The 21984-nt window shown below is 33.0% G+C and overlaps 1 pseudogene; it reads right to left on the reverse strand.

Annotated features, from left to right (window-relative positions):
* Positions 1–1426: 1426 nt before the first annotated feature.
* Positions 1427–18267, reverse strand: LOC141549859 (large ribosomal subunit protein eL20 pseudogene; annotated as a pseudogene).
* Between the last annotated feature and the right edge of the window lie 3717 nt (positions 18268–21984).

Below are 21984 nucleotides of genomic sequence, written 5' to 3' on the forward strand. Positions count from 1 at the left end.
TCAAAGGTTCTGAAGAATTTTTAAGTTCCACTACCATGCCAGAAGTATCTTCAGAATAGTTGTCAATATGATTTATATCAGGAACAAAAAACATACTGAAGAAAGTGAAGAAATGCAGCTGAAGTAATTCAAAGAATCCAAGATAAAAAAGTTATATCTTACCTAAGAGGGATCATCTTGAGGATTCCAGGAAAAGGACTCAAAGGATATTTTAGTTACCTCCACTGCAACATGATCTCAAAAGTTAAGCCCACTTTCCTTTAAACTTTTTATACACCTGTGGGAAAGTATTTCACAAACTCTCCCCCTCAATATCTATTGTTTTTTATACAAGTCAATAGGAAGACACACATAGTGCATACTGATAGAAATATCAAAGCAACTCATACCTCCAGTAATGTGTGTGTATGTGTCAAATGTCTATCTCTTCTTATAGTATTCTAATAATTATTATTCTAATAATTTTGCTTCTATAATCAATATTTCTCTAGGCAGATCACTCAGGTAGATTTCATGAATTTGATAATTATGGTTTTAAAACACTACCAGGAAATGCTTTCACATATCAGGTCCAAAGTATCACAGAATAGCATTTCCCAACTCCCCAGAATTACCCTTGACTAATAAAAAACATTTAAAATTTTACTTCACAAATCACTGACACTTTTTGAATCAGAGGGCTAAGGAGTGGGGAAGAATTTAACAAAATGACATGGAGAAAGTTTAGAAAACACGTAATAATTTTTAAAAAAGGGGAAAAAAACTTTTGTAGATGAGGATATGCTTCAGACTATTATTTGTCCTTAGCCAAGGAGTTGGAAAACACTGCTATAAAGAAACTTAACTATGGTCACTAAAAGTGTAATTTCTTGAAATTCAAGAAGTTAGAGGTAACATTACTATAGGTTTCTTTTTAGAGGAATAATGCAAAAATTTCTAAGTTTTCCTATTACAAAGGGACCTGAGAGCCTATCTCACTTATTCTACCACAAACATCTTTTAACACCTATTATTCTAGACACTGAATTTGCAAACAGAAAAATGTCTGTGATCTCCAGAAGTTTAAAATTCAATGAAGAAGAAGAGTACACAAACAACCAGTATATTAGGAAAGAAGATTAATATAAAGAGAATATCTGTAGTATGCTATGAATATATTTAGGATAAAATAATCTAAGAAGTTAATAGAACATATATCAGTCACTCTCATGGTAGAGAAGGCAATTGCATTGGGCCTTAAAAGCATACATAATTGGGTGAAGCTTAAACCCATCAGTAAAGGATCTGAATTATAATTTATATAAAATTCCTATAGGAGGATGCATCTTGGAAAAGAATATCAATCCTTTTCAACAAAGGGATTGTCTATGGCTGACCTCTATTTGCTTATATATCTTTTGCCCACTAATTTGCAAAAGCCTTAGTATTTCTTTTTTTTTTTTTTCTTTCTTTCTTTTTTTTTTTTTTCCAATTGGAAAATTTATTTAAACAGACCAAACAAAACATATGCCTTCTGGCCTCTGTGTTTAGAAGAAGGTGTTGGGCGTCTTGGTAGTGAAGCTTGGCTTGTGCTGAAGACACAGGACTCTGTGGGGCAGAGGGAACTTGATTTTGGAGTTGTGAAACCATTTGACTGCATGCCCGCGGCACTTGCTGGCAGGAATTTCTTCCACTTTCATAATCTGGATGGAATAGGCCCTGGCACGGTGACGGGCGCCCATATCTTGGTAGCATTAGGTGATGGCATCAGCGGTGGTCAGGTCCCTGTACTCCCTGTACATGTTGTGGGTCCCACTCCTGGAATCGTAGCGCAGCCAGATGCCAACGTTTTTCACCCTAAGAGGTGACTTCTCAAAGACCTGTCCGCAGTACACAATTTCTCCAGAAGATTTGTTCATCTTTTTCAGCTGGGAGACAAAGTACCAGAACCAGGACAACATAGTTAGGTGCAAAGATGTGCATCCCATAAAGAGGTGCCACCGGACTCTAGGGAGTGGGCAGGCACCACCTTGTACTCTTTCAGGGTGCCTGAGGCCTTTACAGTGCTGCTGCCTCACTCCCCCCCAACCTGCAAAAGAAGCCTTAGTATTTCTCACTAATATTCTCCTTATGCTCTCATTCCCCTTCAAAAGTCAACAATTAACCCACAATTAAAGGCAACTAGGTGGGGAAGTGCAGAACAAAGGATCTAGAGGCAGAAGACCTAAGTTCAAATCATATTTTAAACAGCTGTATAACCTCAAGCAAATTATTTAACCCCATCTATTAGGAGAGGAAAATAGGACCTATCTCCCAGCATTGTGAGAATCAAATGAGATGAAATTTGGAAAATTAAAACATTATTTACATGTTATTAGCATAATTGTTAGTATTGTTATCATTAATGATCAGATGTGTCTAGTTCTGACAAACAGGTATTTAATTGAAGTTTTAGTACAATAAAGAGGAATAAATTATAAACAAACAAAAAAGAGGAATAAAAAATAATCCCACATTCCTATGAAAAATATCAGATGAACTAGGTTCAAAACATTAATGTTACAGTTCTTCACTCTTCCTATAACCAAAATATTTTGTTCAGTATCACTAACCATCAAGAAGGGTTCAGTAAGTTTTGTTAATATGCTATTTGCTGTACAAAAAAGATAAAAGAAAAAGTCCCTTTGTTAAAGATGCTTCTTACTCAAATAGATATTTCACAGTTTTCTTAAGGACACTTTAATCTTGGGGAATTTCAAAAGCTTTTACAAACAAGTAGAAGATTAAAAACATAAGAAAAATATTTTTACTCCTTCAACATCTTCAGGATGATATATGACATAAATCCCACAAAACTTCTATTTCTGAGTAGTTTTTATTTGGTTTTATTTTTCACTTTATTTATTATTGATTTTTATTTTAGTTTTATTTTACAAAAGAAAAGAAGGAAGGAAGGAAGGAAAGGAGAGATTCACAAACACATTACATCTGTTTTAAAATGTAGTTCCAGTCCCAAAAACTTTTTTATAGAGCTAAAGAAAATCCTAAATCACATTTGTCTCTTTTTGCAATAGTATAGGAAAATTAATTAGTTCATTCAAATAAACATTCTCCTGGCCCAGCAAGGTTAAAAATTAATCACAGTGCAAATAAATGTCCTTAGTGAAGAATTTTGTACTCATCTTTTCCTTCATTTCCTTCTTTGTTATTTTTTTCTTGGGTGCTTGTTTAGAAATTAAATTTAAGTATTTTCTGACAGGTATTATATAAAATGAGGTAAAATAGAACAATGGAAAGAACAATATATTTGGAGAGGGTTGAACCAGATTTAATTCTTAGTTCTGCCACTCATTAACTGTACTTCCACAGGTATGTTACTTCATCTACTTAGAACTCAGTTTCCTCATCTAAAAAATGAAAGAATTGAACTAGTTACCTTTAGTATTCCTTTTAATTCTGAATATATAATCCTATGACTCTGACTAGAGAAAATGTAATTGGTAAAAGAAGAGACTGAGGGAGTGAAATATTATTAAATATAGAGGAAAATGATCTGTAATAACTACACAAGTGGTTCTGGCAAGGGACTTTAAAGTCTAAAGGACTTTAGCCCTTGACATCTCATTCAACAGAGTTTTACATAAAAAATGGCTTATGGTAATTTAATAAGAACTAAAGTGCAATAAATGAAGATCTAAATATCACTACTACCCACTGTCTAAATCACACATAAGATACAATTCTTCTGCTTAAAAATGTTCAAGATACATATTTCTGATAGGTAAAATTCTATTGCAAAAATAAGAATTTATAAATTTTTTGAAGAAAGACTTTCTTTAGTCAGTGTTTTAGAAATATTTAATTAATCATTTGTTTTCAAAAATCAACCCATGAGCATTTATTGAGTGTCCACTATTTTCCTTGAATTTTGTTAGAAGATTTGACTAAATTATCAGAATTGTCAGTTATCATTTATTATTAAAGTATCAGAATTATACATTTTCTTACTGAGATAATATTCTTACAAATTCTCAAATTCTATTGGAAGATAAAATGATAATCTATGATACCATTAGAAAATAAATCACGAAACACTTAATTTGGCTAAGATGGAGCTAGTTCTATTGTTTGTTATTTATGTGATCTTACTACTAGGTGTTTGCTTTTCTTGATTTCAGTTTCCCCCTCTGCAATATATGAGATTAACTGTATTAGATGAAATGGAAGGTTACTCTCCAACGTATGAAAATCTTATGAAATAATCCATCAATTGTTTTTTGTTTTCTTGAACAAAAGTGCTATAGGACTTGAGAAGATTAAGTTTAAAATATTTTTGTGGAAATAAAATTATTTTCCTTCATAATGAAATTATAAAGGAAATTGAACCAGGTTAAAAGATGTCAATGATTCCAAACACACACACACACACACACACACACACACACACACACACACACACACATCCATGCATGCATTCATCCACTCATCTATTTAACCCTATATATCTGCATATGTGTATAACATCAGTTTGGAATCATTGTACTGTTGTCTCTCATGTTAGAATGTAAGCTTCTCTAGATAAGGTACAGCTTCACTTTGCAATTGTTATCCCCAAAACTCCATATGATACTTGACAAATAGTTGACTCTCTATAAATACTTGTTGATTGATGTATATCTCAAAAAATATTTGGGATATTTTGTTTATTTGTTTATTTGGGGATTTTTATTTGCTTTCTTTATTTTTGTTTTTATCTAATAAAAGGGGAGCAAAAGGAAAGATGGTTCAGAAAACAGGCAAAGCTAAAAAGAATTGCTATGTATAATTGAAGGGCTTTTAGAGGGCACATCTTCTTGTTCTTCTTTTGGCAAGCCTTTGATTTCTTTTTCCTTGGCCTTGATAGTACAAAAGAAAATTCCACAATTAAAAAATAAATAATCATTTACTTATACTAGGCTAATTTTTAAGAAAAGAAAACTTTCCTTTACTTTATTTCTGCTTAGCATCTAGCATAATTATTTTCACAAAACAGAAGGTAACTAAATGTACTTTGAATTGTTTGGTCTGAAATCTCAATAAGCTCTCTATCAGCTAAAATAATTTCCTTAAATATTAGGTGAGGTAGGAGATTATAGGAAGAATAAAGGCATATGGTCAATTATATTTAATATATTTTTGTTCTTGTGACAGTTTTCTATCTTAAATCATTGATTCTTAGTTACTATCTAGTCTAATCCCTATCTGAAGCATGGAGGTGGGGAGGAGGGAATCCCAGGAATATTACCAACTAGCCTCCATCTCAGCACTTTCAGTGATAGGGAAATTATAATACATTTCAAGGCAACACAACTTATTTTTTGAGGGCAGGGATTTCTCAGGAATTCTAAGTCAACTACCAAGTACACCTTTACACTTACATTATATATTATATTACATTATTTTTATGTTATATCATGACAAACTTTTCTTCTCTGTAACTTCTACTGTTGAATGATAAATTTTCCTTTTGTAGTAAATAAAAAAATTCTTCCTTTTCCATGTTTTCCACATCTTGAATATTTCATAACCAGATATGTCTTTCCCAATTCCCATCTCATGCAAATATTTTCTCCATATTAAATATTCCCATTTTGCCAAATAGTCAAAATTTGGCATGATTTCCAGTACTATTAACATCCTTTTTTCTCTAATGTAGACAAACTTTGGCTTGCCTAAAGTACTCTTGAAATGCAATGCTTTAAAAATTAGCTGTCAAATGTTATACATTCTATTTCTCTGAGCTACATATACATACATATATATATATATATATATGTAGCTCAGAGAAAGAGAATATTTAAATATATATATATATACATATATATATATACATATATATATATGTATATATATATATATATATATATTTAAATATTCTCACATCTGTTTTCCTCTTTTCCTAAGTATTTGTATTAGTTTTTCAAAAATGAATTTATAGAAGCCACTTGTCAAAACAATTCAACTATTAATTACAGAAATAATTATTATTATTTGGGGGATGGAGCATAATGTTACCTTTTGATTGTATATCCCAGAGAGCACATAACCATTGCTAAATGCTTCAATGTAGAGTTTCATAACTAATTTATTCACAACAGAGCCAGTAGAAAATATTATTTTTAAAGTGATTTTAAACCTTAAGTTTACAAAAATATTACTTCACTTTGGAACATATGATCTGTTAATGTTTGATGAGTAGTACATAAAATATTATTATCAACAAACCCAATTTGTATCTTGTAGTTGCATTTTGAGGAATGTAGAGCTCTGGAACCTACTTATAAAAGTCTTTGTTTTCATTTTGTAAATACTACCTTGCTACCTACTATAATTATTCACCAGGTAGTAGATTAATTATAGAATGCATCTGACATCAGAAGACTTTTAATTAACAAGCCAACAAGAAGAATCATGTATACTCTATGGCACTACAGGAAGGATAACTTATTGCTAAATCAAACACGAGCAGAGTGTTTCATATATCATTGATTAAAAGACCTCAAATACATTTGGTAAAACTAGCTCAATTCTTAATAAAAAGAAAAACATTACTTTTGTGAGAAATATTTTCATTTCATTTAAAGAACTTGCATTCCAAGTGTTTCAAAAATAAATTCCCTAGATTGAAGAGAAAAATTTATTGACTCAAAATTTATCTGGAAAACACAAGAAAGAGAAAGAACATAGACGCAAAAGTCACAAAATGATAATTCTAATTGAGGATAAAAAATCCATCTTCTAAATTTTTAACTATTCACAATAATCACCAGCTTTATAAAGACAGTAAAATGTGACAAAAGCTTTGTACTGATGAGACTGAGGGGCCTTCTAGATATATTTAGAAATCAATCAACATATGTATAATCATATGTGTAAATTTATCTATATACAGATATATATGTGTACATACATACATACCTGCATGTGTGTGTTGTGAGTGCTATTTAATTTCTAATTAATTAAATGTGAAACTCTAGGTCAGGAAATTGCCTTTTACCAAAGCATATCAAAACACTGTTTAGCACTTTAAAGAATTAAAGATTTCACTGGGGCACTAGGAAGGTAGACAAATTGTACAGGATGAAACAGCTAATAAGAATCAGAAAAAGGACTTAAACTCTGACACCATTTCTTTCTCCATGACACCCCAATAACACCTCTATATTTTTTATTTTAAAATAGTATTATGTAATGAAAATATCTTTAATTAAAGAAATACATTATAAACAAAATTAAAGAAAAAAGGTTATTGCTCATCTTGGAAGGTAGAAAAAGAGATGAGTCAGAATAAATTCATTTGCCTCCGGTAAATATACACTGTATGTTTAAAAATAAAAAGGAGGACTATATATTTGGGGGTTATTAGTCTTAGTCTGCATCATTAACTCTTCAAAGTTGTTGTTAACTTTCGGTGACCTTCACTAGCCATGCAATCAATCTTTGATGACTATTAATTCCTTCCTTAGATAACTTGTCACTATAAAGTGTAATTTCTTCCTAGTTCAAGCAATCTGTAACATCATTACTGTGATTATTTCCTTCAAGAAAAATATGGCAACTTATATATAGCTTCTCATTATAAATAGTTATCTAAATCATGCATTTTTCCAAAAATTCCCATGGAGATCCATTCAGATGAATCTCTGAACAAAAACAATATGAAAGCTGCCCATTTTTCTCCTTTCTTGTTACATTTCTAGACCATAATTTCTTTTTTTTGGTCACATATTTTGGCATTATTTTGTCATCTATATGTCAGTCTCTCTTCCTATGCAAAATTCATAATTGGCAGCATGGAATAACCATATTTATATTCATGGTACATATTCCTTTGTGTTTTGAAAGATGTTCCATCCTAATTCTTCAAAGGTGATATATTACTTGTTTCAAAATCATGTCATTACTAAAAGAACACTGATGTTATAAAGATAAGTTTTGATTTCAGTGAGAACTTTTGATATCCTAAGTGTAATGAATATTTTATTTTTCCAAATGCAATGCAAATCACTATTTTTTGCTATAACTCTAGATTCAGTTCATTGTTCATCTGTAAGGTCTATCCAAGATATAAAGACATATTTACGATTGGTCTGAATCTATATGCCATATATCCTACTGTATTATCATAGTCTGAACGAAAAATATTCTTCATCCCCATATATGATTAGCACAACATTTTTGAGTTGTTCTAGTATCTTATTAAAGAGGCTTTGCCAGCAGCACAAAGACATCTGGAATTTGAAACATTTTGGAGATTGCAGCATCTATAAGGAACCCCTCTTTCATTTGGATTTTCTTATAAACACCCTCCATGACAGTGACAGACACCTTTAAAGAAAATATTTAACACACTTATTGTATGTCTCAGTCATTAGCCAGAATATTATAGAACAAATAAATAGCATGGTGTTCTCCACTTAGAGGATACAGCTATGTAGTTGCTAGAGAGGAATGCTCCAATAATATAACAGGATATAAACTTTCTCAAGTCAAGTATACTTCATGTGTGTTGAAACAATATGAGCCAGTTATAATAAAGTCCTGATTATACCTGAATGAGCTGGAAATAAATTCCCAAATGGATGGGGGTGAATGACAATACTTAACCATAGTGATTCTACCATGATTCAGCATCATGAGAGACAATTGTCAGCCCATAATGTTATATCGTTACATTTCATATTTCTTAGAGTAATGCTATTTCTGAAAGAACTATGTTTTGGGAATCTATAAAATTCCCTAAAGTATTACTTTGTGCTGTTGACCAAATCAGTAGGAAATCGAGAAAGAATAAAACTCCACTTGTTTACTCCAAAAGCAATAGAGCAAAAACAGAAAACAATTAAGGTCCTGAAGAGTATCAGATAAGGGTATTTTCTTGTCTATTCACCAAGCTCACTGTTAAACTGAACTGTGGGTATCAGGGCCCCACAACAATATGCCCAGATTTATCCAAGGTGGATTAGAGTCATAACAAAGTTATCTTCAAACATGTTGGCTACTATAACAAGCAATTAGAAAAGTTTATTCCAACCTCCTTGCTGCCCTTGCTACTACATTATATCTTATGTGAAAAGGGTAGGGTACAATGTAGCATGCATTGTTTTATTTACATATATACATATACATATGTATATACATGTGAGTATACACACACACACATGTATATATGTGCTTATATCCAGGATATTCCTGAACTCTGTGGCTGGGAGTCAAAAATCTGAGCAAATATCACCAAATTGCCTATTAGGAACCTATATCAATAAACCTGATGCTACTACTTCTCCTGGTTGATAAGTCACACATTGTCTACCTGTATTAGATACTGGGATACTGTCTTCACATTCCCCAGTTTCCCACATCAGTGTAAGGATGGACACTGTTTTGTAAGTACTCTCAGGAGGTGAAATGGTCAAGCCTACTGTGCCTGGAGGCAAATGATCTATAGGCCAGACAGGGACAGATTTCACATCTCCAGGGGACATCTCAATAGTCCCAGCTGCATACAACTCTATCCTTCCCAATTGCATACAACTGTATCCTTCCCATCATCAGGTGGGCTGATTGATAATGTCCAAGTATTGAATTTCTAAAGACACTGTGGGTTTAAAATCACCTGCCATCATGCCCCAAGTGTTTTTTGCCTCGGGCCTTGGATCTGGGACCCACTTTTAATTTCCCTGAATCCATCTACATGTTGATACTTAATGGAAGCCTTTGTTGCATTTTGAACATGGAATTTTGCACCTTGTTTTCCCACCCTGTTTTTTATGCCAACATTGAACTTTCAGATGTCCTTGGCAAAAGAGACCCTTCCCATGTTTGCATCTTGAAAAGGCTGCATCATGGCTTAGGTGCAAAAGGTATTTGTGCCCACTGTGGCACAGCATCTTATGATATCCTTTTTTAAAGGAGCATCCTTGCATAGTCCTACAAGCTTCATTAGCATTTTCTTTGCAAGTTGTCTTATCATAGTTTATGTTGCTACATTTTCTCCAATAGCTGTCAGCAAAGAGTTCATTTGGATCTTATGCTATTTTAGTGAAGGCTTGCCCTCAATCTTGTCTTCCTGGGAAGATTCCCCATGCTTTCATAGCAGCAGCAGCAATTTGCTCATATGCTGTGCTAAAGTGTCTACATAAAGACCTATCTACTAGTTGATAAGAGGTGACTGGTATATTAACTCCAATTTGCCTATTTCATTGGGCTTGTATTCTACAGAGTTCACTATATTCAGAAAGATACAACAAATTCTGTCCAGGTTCTAAACATGTCCTTAATTTCAAATCATCAGAGGTTAAAACTTCAAAAGACAAATTCTTTAATAGCATCTTAACATAAAACGATTTAGACCCAGAGAGTGCAAGACTTTTTCAGATCTTTAATAATTTCTAGATTAAACAGAGTGTATCTTCTTTTTTCTTGACCTGAAGAGTCAAACTCTTCAATCAAAGGATATGCTTCTATTTTTAAATCAGATATGTTCTGTCCTTCCTCTTTAGCTTTAATTAGTGCCCCCTTTGTAATTGTGTCATAAGGGGTGCGCAAAGCTGCTTCATGAGTGGTGCTGATAGTGTCACTGTTCTTTCCCCTCCTCCTTCTCCCTCCACCCTTGAGGACCAAATTGAGGATGGTCAAGAGATGGGGAATGCTCTAATGCTCAGGTGTAACTGAGCTGTGAAAGTGAGGAGCACCATACACCATCATAAGTTCATCAACACTGTTCTTGTCCAATTCTCCATGCTTTTCAGCTGCTTTGTAAGTACTATCCCTCTCCTCTTCTTTCTCCTCACACTTCTTTGTCTGGCTGTCCACATTTTTTTTAGAACTTGTAGGATTCTTTAAAGCCTATTGTATTATATTATATATAAGGAATGTTTCTTCAGTAATTGAATCAGGAACCATAGTTTCATAATGTTCAATTAGTTGCTCTCCCATTATTTCCTACATATCTGGCTCTAATTTTTCTTCCTTAGAGAGCCAAGGAGACATGCACTCTAATATATTTAGGAGTCCAGTGATCTGTTTTCAAGTCACCAACAAACCTTACTTCTTCATATATATATATATATATATATATATATATATATATATATATATATATATATATATATATATATATATATGTATATATATGTATGTATGTATGTTTATATATGTATATATATATATGTGTGTGTGTATATATATGTATATGTATATATATACACATACACATATATATGTGTATATATATATGCGTGTATATATATATATATATATATATATATATATATATAATCGAGATATACATATGATAGAGACAATTGATACTATATTTCTGGAGACAATGATACTATCAATCTAAATCACCCAGTTCTATTGATCTAAAAATATTAGATAGCATTGCCAGGTATTTAACATATAATTTAATATGTAAGGTATATTAGACAAATAAATTGAGCTATTTAGAAAGTAGGATGTACATTTCATGGAGTTTGTTTTAAGACCTAATTCACTGTCACTGCCTTATGAAAAATGCACTTTGTTTTCCTGACCTCAAAGTACCAGGAAATAGTTGGGGTTTGGTGACAAAGCATTCTAGATTCAATCTCTAAATGATTTAAGTTTGATAAAATGCTTACCTGACTTAATTTTGTTCAAATCCATTCTTAATAAATTTAGATGTCTCATAAAATTTTAAATTTTTGAAAATCTGTATTGTAATTTTTATTTTTAGGATAATTTTAATAGAAAATAATCATGTGTGTTTTATTAGCATTATGCAGTTGCAATATCTTCTAGTAGCTGAGCAAGGTGATGTCCCCTTCTCCCAGCCCATCTTTTTTCCCCCTTTGAGTGAAATTGAAACCATAAACCTCTCCTTTGATAAATTCTAAAATCATCTTATAAATAGCTTTAGATATTTGAAAAGCTTGTCAACACTTAATGAATTTTGGCCATCATCAATCTCAGGTGCCTTTCATCAAGCAAAGCCCCAAATGATCACAGTTTCATAGCCCGGGCTGCCCTTGCCATATGGTAAGTGCAAATGTTGCAAAAACTGTGAATGTTCTGTCAGGGTTCCTCACTGATGTTTTGATTGGATTGCTCTATTATCTGAACAAGTCTGCCAAAAGAAAGCACCTGCACAATGAAAAGTGTGCAGAAACTGCCAGTCTGCAACAAGAGAAGGAGGGTAAAGCATGTACTGACAAGTTACCTGTCACCATAAGATATGCTGAGTAGGTTATGATAGATGCTTCTGCATACATGATAACTCACAATGTCTTCCTCAAAGGAGGGGAAGCTTTAACTTTAGTAGCCCTGTGTCCTTGGAAAGGGTGCAGTAGTGCTTACTTCAGAGAACAGAATGAGATACTATTTATTAGCTTTTCTGTTGTAGTTCTTTGGAGGAATTATGAAAAAGGAACTAGAAAAAGAGTACAACTTTACAGCTTTGCAACTACAGGATTGGAAGGTGACTCAGTTATTTTGGGCTTCAATACAAAGAATATGGATGGTTATAGGGAAATAAATTATGAAGAAAAATAAGGGCTCCTTTTTTGAAGCAAAGATATATATATATATATATATATATATATATATATATATATATATATATATATATATATATATATATATATATATATATATATGGATATTGTGATTTTAAATTGGTATGCATGGAGTTTGTGGTGTCAGCAGAACATCTATGTAAAAATATCTAGCAGACAATTGGAAGCATGGAGTTACTACTCAAGATGATCTTGGTACAGACTATAAATTCATTTGCAAAGATATTAAGGTTAAAGTTAATAAAGTTGATACTTTTATCGCTGCTATTCATGATTCCACAAATATATTGCTGGATTTAAAATTCTAATTAATTAGATATCATAGACTCAATGTTCCCCCCCAAAAAATGTGCACTACCAGATACTAATGTACAAGTTAATATACTGAAGGTTAGAAAAAGCTGGGTTCAGACCTTCCTCTAACACTTATTCTTTTAGTATGAACAAATTATCTAAATTACTGTGTTGACATGGAGTTTTTTTTTTTTGAGAAATACAAAAGAATCTATGATGACTTTTCATAAAGTTTCAATGAATACAACACAATTTATTAGCAAATTATTATGCATCATGAAAATATCTAGCACAAGGAACAAACCCAAAAACTATGGCCTCAAGATTTTAAATTCTATTGAATAAAAATAAAAGCTACATAAGGAAAGCAAATATATAAAATAAATGCAATGTAAATTGAAAGGAATTCTAGGAGATTAAGATATAGAAGTACTTTGCAAAATTCAAAATGTCATATAAATAATCATTATTATTATTCATATAATACCAATTTATGTTTTCCCAAATTGTGTTTTCATTGTGAACAAAAGAATAAAAGAGAATTTATTTTGAAATTTTAAAATGAATATGAATATATATCAGAATAACAAATCACACTGTAGGATAGGAAGGATGATAGAATGAGACAAGCACTGGTTCTGGAATCAGTGGATAAAAATTCAAATCCTTCCCACTATCCTTATCCTATATGTGACCTTAGTTAAATCCTCATTCTCTTTGGATTTTGATTGATTTATCTGTAAAATGAGAGAGTTGGACCATATAACCCTTAGAAATACTTAGATTTCTAATCATCCTTTCTTGTTTCAGAATTTATGCTTAATTTTAGACTTCTGCTAAAAGAAAGGTAACAATCAGGGACCTATTTCTTTAAATGTCATCCATAATGTTATAACCCCAAGCATTAAAATTAAAACAAAACAGAAATCTGATCTAGTATTTAGTTAAGAATGATACAAGGAATATTAAAGTACAAATTGTTCATCTAGGCTCCCCTTTGTACTTATTGTTAAAACTATTCTGGGGAGTGGAGCCAAGATGGTAGAGAAGGCACATGTGACTTTCTAAGCTCCTCTCATGCCCTCATGCCCAATCTTTGAATTCAGACTCAAAAATAGTTCTTGACTGGTGAAATTCATGAAGATTAAAGGTACAAGGATTTACCAGCTGAAGATAATCTGGAGGACCACCAGAGCAAGTTTATCCTAAGGGACAAGAACAGAGCAGCACAGGTAGGGAGATAGGAAAGATGGCGAACTGAGCTGACCAGAGACTGGGTAGCCTCTGTGGCTAGAAGACTAGTAGAAATGACTCTGCCATAAGCTGATTGCTTTGCCTTGATTGTAAAGTAGTGGACCAGGAGAGAGATTAGAGCCAGAGGCACAGGGTACTCTAAAAATGCTAGAACTTAACAAGATCTGGCTGTACCCACACCAAACCAGAAGTGACTCAGCATAGATCAGCACAACTGTGCAGCTGCATTCTGGAGCATGGCCAGGGCAGCTGCAAACTACACGGCAAAGGGGTGCAGCCCAGGACAGCCTCTAATCTGCACAGTCAGGGGCTCTGCCAGGGGTAATAAAAATTTTCCAGCATGACTGTGCTTCCATGGGCAGAGCCACTTCTGGTGCTTTGGGGACTATTAGCTGGGCAACTGCTAATACCCACAGTCCCACAGCAGGTTTTGGATTGAGATAGTGACACTTTCACTGCTCAGCCTCTTGCCTCAGGGCAGTCGTTAATCCACACAGCTGGGTTCTTCACAGGGAACTTCCACAGCTCCCCAGTGCAGGCCTAAGTCACTTCCATTGGGGATCTATTTCCCAAAGCACTCAGGTACTTGGCCACTCTTTGTAGCCCATTGGCAGGCCATCCATACACCATCTCTGTTCTGAAGAGGAAGCTGGTAACCTCTTGGCCCTGGAGGCAAACCCTACAGACTTTTAAAAATAAGTAAAAAAAAAAAAAAAAAAAAAATCAAAAGGATAATCGATAACTTCTACACAGAAAGAGAGCAGGTTTTCAACCCCAGGAGACTAATAGCAGACAGTCTCCAGACAATTGGTGGTCAACAACACAAAAGACTCTCCTAGAAGAGACCATTAAAAACCTTAAAAGAGAGCTAGAAGAAAAATGGGAAAAGAAAGAGAAGCTTTGCATTGTAACAACTTCCTGAAATGTGAATTAGAAAAAAGAAAACAATTCACTAAAAAAAAAATTAGTGAAATAGAAAAAAAAAATTCATAGAGCAAAACAACTCATTTAAAAACACAATTGGACATATACAAAAAGAAGTAAAAAAAAAAAAAAGCTAATGAAGAAAATAACTCTTTAAAAATCAGAACATGAACAAATAGAAATGAATGATTCATTGAGACACCAAGAATCAGTCAAGCAAAACCAAAAAATGAAAACAACAGACCTGGAAAATAGATCTAGGAGAGATAATCTGAGGATTATTGGACTTCCTGAAAATCATGATGAAAGAAAGCCTAGATAGTATTTTACAGGAAATGATCAAACTGTCCAGAGGTAATAGAACCAGAAGGTAAAATAGGCATTGAAAGAATTCATCGAATACCTTCTGAAAAAGACCCTAAAAAAAAAAAAAAAAAAAAAAAAAAAACTCCAAGGAATATTGTGGCCAAATTTTAGAACTATCAGACTAAAGAAAAAATATTACAAGCAACCAGGAAAAAAAAAAAAGTCATATAATGAGGTGCCACAATAAAGGTCACTCAAGATCTGGCTGCCTCCACATTAAAGGATCAAAGGGCCTGGAATCTGATATTCCAAAAGTCAAAAGAACTTAAAATGCAGCCAAAAATAAACTATTCAGCAAAGCTGAGCATTTTATTCCATGGAAGAAGATGGAAATTTAATGAGATAGATGAATTCCATTTGTTTCTAAGGAAAAAAAGCAGATCTAAACAAAAAAGTTGATCTCCAACCATACTTCTCAAGAAATGCCGAAAAAGGTAAAAGAAACTCTTGAGAACTGTATTTCTGTTGTAAATATATATAAAGACCACATGTATAATTTGATTTTACTGATATAACATGAAAAAGGGAAGTGAATTGTAATTAATAGATAAGAAATATACTAGTTGATCAGTGGAATAGGTTAGGTTCAAAGGGAAAAAAAGGCCATAATTTCAATAATCTAATATTTGCCAAAGCCAACGGCCCCAGCTTTTGGGATAAGATCTCACTGTTTGACAAAAATTGCTGAGAAAATTGAAAATTAGTATGGCAGAAAGTAGGCATTGGCCCACACTTACCACCATACACCAAGATCAGATCAAAATGGGTTCATGATCTAAAAAAAAGAGATTATTAATAAATTAGAAAAGCATAGGATAGTTTACCTCTTAGATCTTTGGAAAAGGAAGGAATTTATGACCAAAGAAGAACTAGAAGTCATTATTGATCACAAAATAGAAAAAAACTTGATTAAATCAAATTAAAAAGTTTTTGTACAAACTAATGCAGGCAAGATTAGAAGGGAAATAATAAACTGGGAAAACATTTTTACAGTTAAGGGTTCTAATAAAGACCTCATTTCCAAAATATATAGAGAATTTACTCTATAAGAAATCAAGCCATTCTCCAATTGATAAATGGTCAAAGGATATGAACAGACAATTCTCAGACAAGTCATTATTAATCAGAGAAAAGCAAAAGCAAATTAAGATGACTCTGAGATATCACTATATACCCTAGAATGACAGGGAAAGATAATGCTGAATGTTGGAGGGGATGTGGAAAAAACAGGGACACTGATACATTATTGGTGGAATTGTGAATACATCCAGCTATTCTGGAGAGCAATTTGAAACTATGCTCAAAGAGTTATCAAACTGTGCATACCCTTTGATCCAGCCACATTGTTACTGGGATTATATCCCAAAGAGATTTTAAAGAGGGGAAAGGGACCTGTATGTGCAAGAATGTTTGCGGCAGCCCTCTTTGTAGTGGCCAGAAACTGGAAACTGAGTGGATGCCCATCAATTGGAGAATGGCTGAATGAATTGTGGATATGAATATTATGGAATATTATTGTTCTGTAAGCAATGACCAACAGGATGATTTTAGAAAGACCTGGAGAGACTTACATGAACTGATGCTGAGTAAAATAAACAGGACCAGGAAATCATTATATACTTCAATAACAATACTATATGATGATCTATTTTGATGGATGAGACCCTCTCGAACAATGAGATAGATGAACCAAACAAGTTCCAATAGAGCAGTAATGAAATGAACCAGCTACACCCAGAGAAATAATTCTGGGATTTGACTATGAACCACTACATAGAATTCCCTATTCTTATATTTTTATCTTCCTATATTTTTGATTGCCTTCACAGGCTAATTGTACACTGTTTCAAAGTCTGATTCTTTTTGTACAGCAAAATAACTGTTTACCTATATACATGTATACATGTATACATATATCATATTTAACTTATACTTTAACATATTTAGCATGTATTGGTCAACCTGCCATCAGGGGAAGGGGTGAGGGGAAGGAGGGGAAAAAAAAGAAAAAGAAATAGAAATAGAAAAAAAAAAAAACTATTCTATTCTCTGTCATGAAATCCACAATGAATTTAGTTGGAGATTCTGAATACTCTATACTCCAGATCACTTAATCATGTCCTACACACCTTGGAAAAGGATAATTTTCTTAACAGTTGAGTTACAGATACCATTCTTGCCTACTCTTTTCAATTAACATGGAGCAGTTTTCGATCATATATTGAAATGTTTATTTCCATATGTAGCTTGAGTTTTAGGTGTGTTTTTTTTTTAAGTAATTTTACAAATCTTCTAATAGTTATTTTATTTTGCAAAGAACAATAAAATAACCAGAGAAAGGTTTTTTCCTCTGACTCCCTAATTCAATTATATCATAAAAAGTCATTGTGTACTTCAAAAATAAATTAACTCAAGATGTTACTCAACTCTCCATCTGCTGCCTTCCTTTAAATGTATTCCATGTACTCCTGGATAAGTTTAAATGATTTTCCACTCAAAGCCAAGGGCTGTTTTTTTTTTTTTTTTGTTTTTGTTTTTTTTTTTTTAATGTCTGACTTTGTTCCAGAAACTGCCTCATAAACTGGTTGATCATATATATATATATATATATATATATATATATATATATATATATATATATATATATATATATATATATATATATATATATATATATATATATATTTTTTTTTTTTTTTTTTTTCTTATTTTTCTTTCACTTTCTCATTCCCTATGAACAGGAATTATTCCACAAAATATGCTTACCTGCTGTCTTTTTATGTAAATTACTTTTGATTGTAGTTTGAAACTTCTTAAAAAGTAACATTTGCACCATATTTTTACAAACCTCCATTTTGTAGAACAAGGGAAGATAATATAAACTAGATCTTTCTTCTTTCCCCTCCATTTTTCTTTTTTTCCTCCTGACTTTCAGTCATGGATGTTCAAGGCAATTTTTAAATAAACTAGAGTAGCTACACAAAAAGTAAAGCAAATTAGTAAATTTTGTTCAAAACATTCTGTTTCATTTGAGGTTTACAGGCTTATTAAGGGAGGGGGGAGCTCTGGAAATCATAATTGACTTTTAGGACTTGAATACATTCTTTAGATGGTTGCTAAGGGAAATCACTGTATATCCAGCTCAAACTACTACATATAAAATATCTTAAACTAGCTCACAGTGTGAGAAATTGTGGGAGGAAGATGAAAATTGGAGTGAATCTAAGGGAAAAAAATAAAGAACAAAGGCTATCTGGCAAAAACAAACAAACAAACAAACAAAAACAAAACAAAACACCAAAATCTGTTTTCAATTGCCCAGAAATAATCCACAATGTTATAACCAAATACAGTAACCTGCATTTGCAGTCCCACATGTTTTCGCATTTTCCTTTTTCCTCTTCCAAATGTGGAAAAGGTAGAGGAGAGAAAGAATCAAAGGCAGCTGGCAGGGGGGGAGGGGGGAGAGAAGAAAGTGGAGAAGATGAAAAAAAAAGAGAAGACAGGAGAAGGAAAGAGTGAGAAATAAAAGGTTAAATGTTTTGAAACACCCATTCTTGTTAGTCATGGGGAAAAGTAAAATGAACAATAATTTTACTGACAATTACATAGCACTTTAACATTTCAAGAGAGCTTTGTGATACAACCCAGTTGTTTTTTCTTGTCCTTTGTTCTCAAAGAGGATTATGAGATCCTGGAATGTGATGTCAAGACATGCAAGTGAGATTAAGTGTGTGTGTGTGGGGGTGGGTGTAAGGTCACCTGCCTCGCTTTCCCTTCCAAAGCCATCTGAGTCTATGACAAAATAAAGATGAAGACAACTGGAGATGGCCCTCCATGAAATTGGAGACTTTGACTTTTTAAAACTAAGGTGTTCAACAAGACTGTTTTACTGAGACCTATATCTATTTAGTTGTTAAAATTAGGTACCAATTGAAGTCAAGAATTTCCTCATGAGCCTGGTCCCCCAAAAATCTAAATAAATGAATCAATCATTCAATTTGGGAGGGGAAGACTTTGAGTTTTTGCTCAAAGCAGAAATGACTACTATTTACATTCAATCTGAGTCAATCAGGAGTCAAACAGTGACCAAATGGGACTTGGCATAGAACTTATTGGTGGTTGCCAATTATAATCAGATTGCTTGTGATTTAAGGCCTGGTTCTTAAGAAACAAATCAAGCCAGTAAGTTCCAGGATATCTTGGAAAGATTCAGAGATGCAAAAGAGGGGGGAAATGATTTTAAGAGCATCTGTAGGTAAGGATATGGTACCCTATATGGACAGAGAGAGGAAAGGAGGGAATGACAAAATGAAAAAAGAAGGAAGGAAGGAAGGAAGGAAGGAAGGAAGGAAGGAAGGAAGGAAGGAAGGAAGGAAGGAAGGAAGGAAGGAAGGAAGGAAGGAAGGAAGGAAGGAAGGAAGGAAGGAAGGAAAGAAGGAAGGAAGGAAGGAAGGAACTAAGAAGGGCAGGAAGGAGGGAAGAAAAGAAGACAGAGGAAAGGAAGGAAGGAGGGAAGATTAAATCAATGACCTAGTAGTGGTTCACATAAATTGTTCCATCAGTTAAGAAGAGGGAAAGATTATTTTTGGATAACAGTAAAAGATCACTCAGGCAGTGAAATTTATATTTCAATGTGAAGGATGGTAAACTTTTAAAGGTAGAGATATCATGAAAAGGCATTCCAGTTAGAGATGAAGATTATTATCACACATTTTTATTACACATATGAAAGCTGTGTATGTTTGGGGGAACAAGGAGTAAATCAGTTTGGGTGAAGTATAAGGTACAAGGAAAAGATTTGTGGGAGATGAGACTGGACAAATAGATAGAACTTAGATGGCTGAACATGTAGTTGCTGAGTATTAAATAGTAAGAACTTCATATGGTAGGTAATAAGAAGGTACTCAAAATTACTGAGAAGGAAGTTTGAAATGATTAGAGCTAAATTTTAAAGACTACTATTCTGGACACGTTGTGTAAATACTATTAAAAGTTTCATTTTATAGATGAAAAATACTGAGAATGAAAGAATAAGTGGTTTTCCTAAGGTCATACAACTAATAAATATCTGAGGCAAGATATGATTTCAGGTTTTGACTCTAAGTAAAGCATGACAGTTTGATCAGACATAACAACTGATTAAATGTAAAAATACATGGATTCTGGAAAGGTAATTTATTAGTTTTTACTGGCTGTGTGAACTTACGATCCTTTACTAGTTTTCTCATCTTAGGGAATTAGAGAATAATAATTACAATTAACAGAAAAAGACAAGTCAGAATCCAGAAGGAGAAGTGATAGTTATAATTGTTGGCACTGATATTATTACTAGTATTGTTGACTATGAAAAATGGGAGAGGGAAAGATGCATTGTTTTGGACATATTGAATATGAGGTGTTAGAAGCACATCCTTGTGAAATTGGCTACTATAATATATATATATATATATATATATATATAATTTGAAATATGGTCCTAGAATACAACAAAGACTTGGAATAGAAAAAAAAATATATATATATACATATATATATGTATGTGTATATATATACATATATATATATATATAGTAAGACTTGAAATGATTCCATAAAGGTACTATTTGTAGCCATATAAGTGACTGAGATTGCCAAATGAGTGAGTGTAATTAGTGAGAAGGAAGAAAAAAAGATAGAACTTGAGGAAAATCTAGATTAAGGATGTAAAAGGAAGTAAAGGATCTATCATAAAAAGTAAAATGCTCAGAGAGGTAGGAGATAAAGAGATTTCATGGCAACAAAAATGTAGATAGAATTTCAAATAGACAATGCATGATCAAGAATTTAAGTTTGAGGAGAGGAATGAAAGGAATGAGGACTGAAAATAGTCATGAGATTTAATGATTGGAAACTCAGTGGATTACAAAGGAGCAATAAGTAATATTAAAGTGAAAGCATCTGAACACTATCTTCAATCATGAAGCTTGGAGAGATATGGAAAGTATTTTTCAGGATTGGAAATCGACTGTGAAAGGAGAAGAAAGAATTATTTGGCAGGGAGAGATGGAAGATGAATAGGAAATGGTTCCCAAGGAAAGAGAAAGATTTGGGGCTCTCTATAAAATCAATTAAACGTTTTAGGCTGATTGGGCAAAATTAGGGCAACAAAATGTTCATGTTCCAACCATTCTAGAGAGCAATTTGGAACTATACTCAAAGGGCTGTCAAACTGTGGATGCCCTTTGAACCCTAAGTGTCTTTATTGGGTCTGTATTTCAAAGAGATCATAAAAAAGGGAAAAGGATCCACATGTGCAAACAATGTTTGTAGCAGCCTTTTTGTAGTGGCAAAGAACTGGAAACTGATTGGATGTCCTCAGTTGGGGAATGGGTGAATAAGTTATGGTTGTATGAATGTTATGAAATATTATTGTTCTACAAGAAAAAATCATCAGGATGATTTCTGAAAAGACCTGAAGAGACTTACATGCTAAATTGATGCTAAATAAAGTGAGGAGAACAAAGAGAACACTGTACACAAGAAGATGATTATATAATGACCAACTGAGATGGACTTGACTCTTTTCAAC

The sequence above is a fragment of the Sminthopsis crassicaudata genome, chromosome 1, assembly GCF_048593235.1.
Source record: "Sminthopsis crassicaudata isolate SCR6 chromosome 1, ASM4859323v1, whole genome shotgun sequence".
NCBI classification, from domain to species: domain Eukaryota; kingdom Metazoa; phylum Chordata; class Mammalia; order Dasyuromorphia; family Dasyuridae; genus Sminthopsis; species Sminthopsis crassicaudata.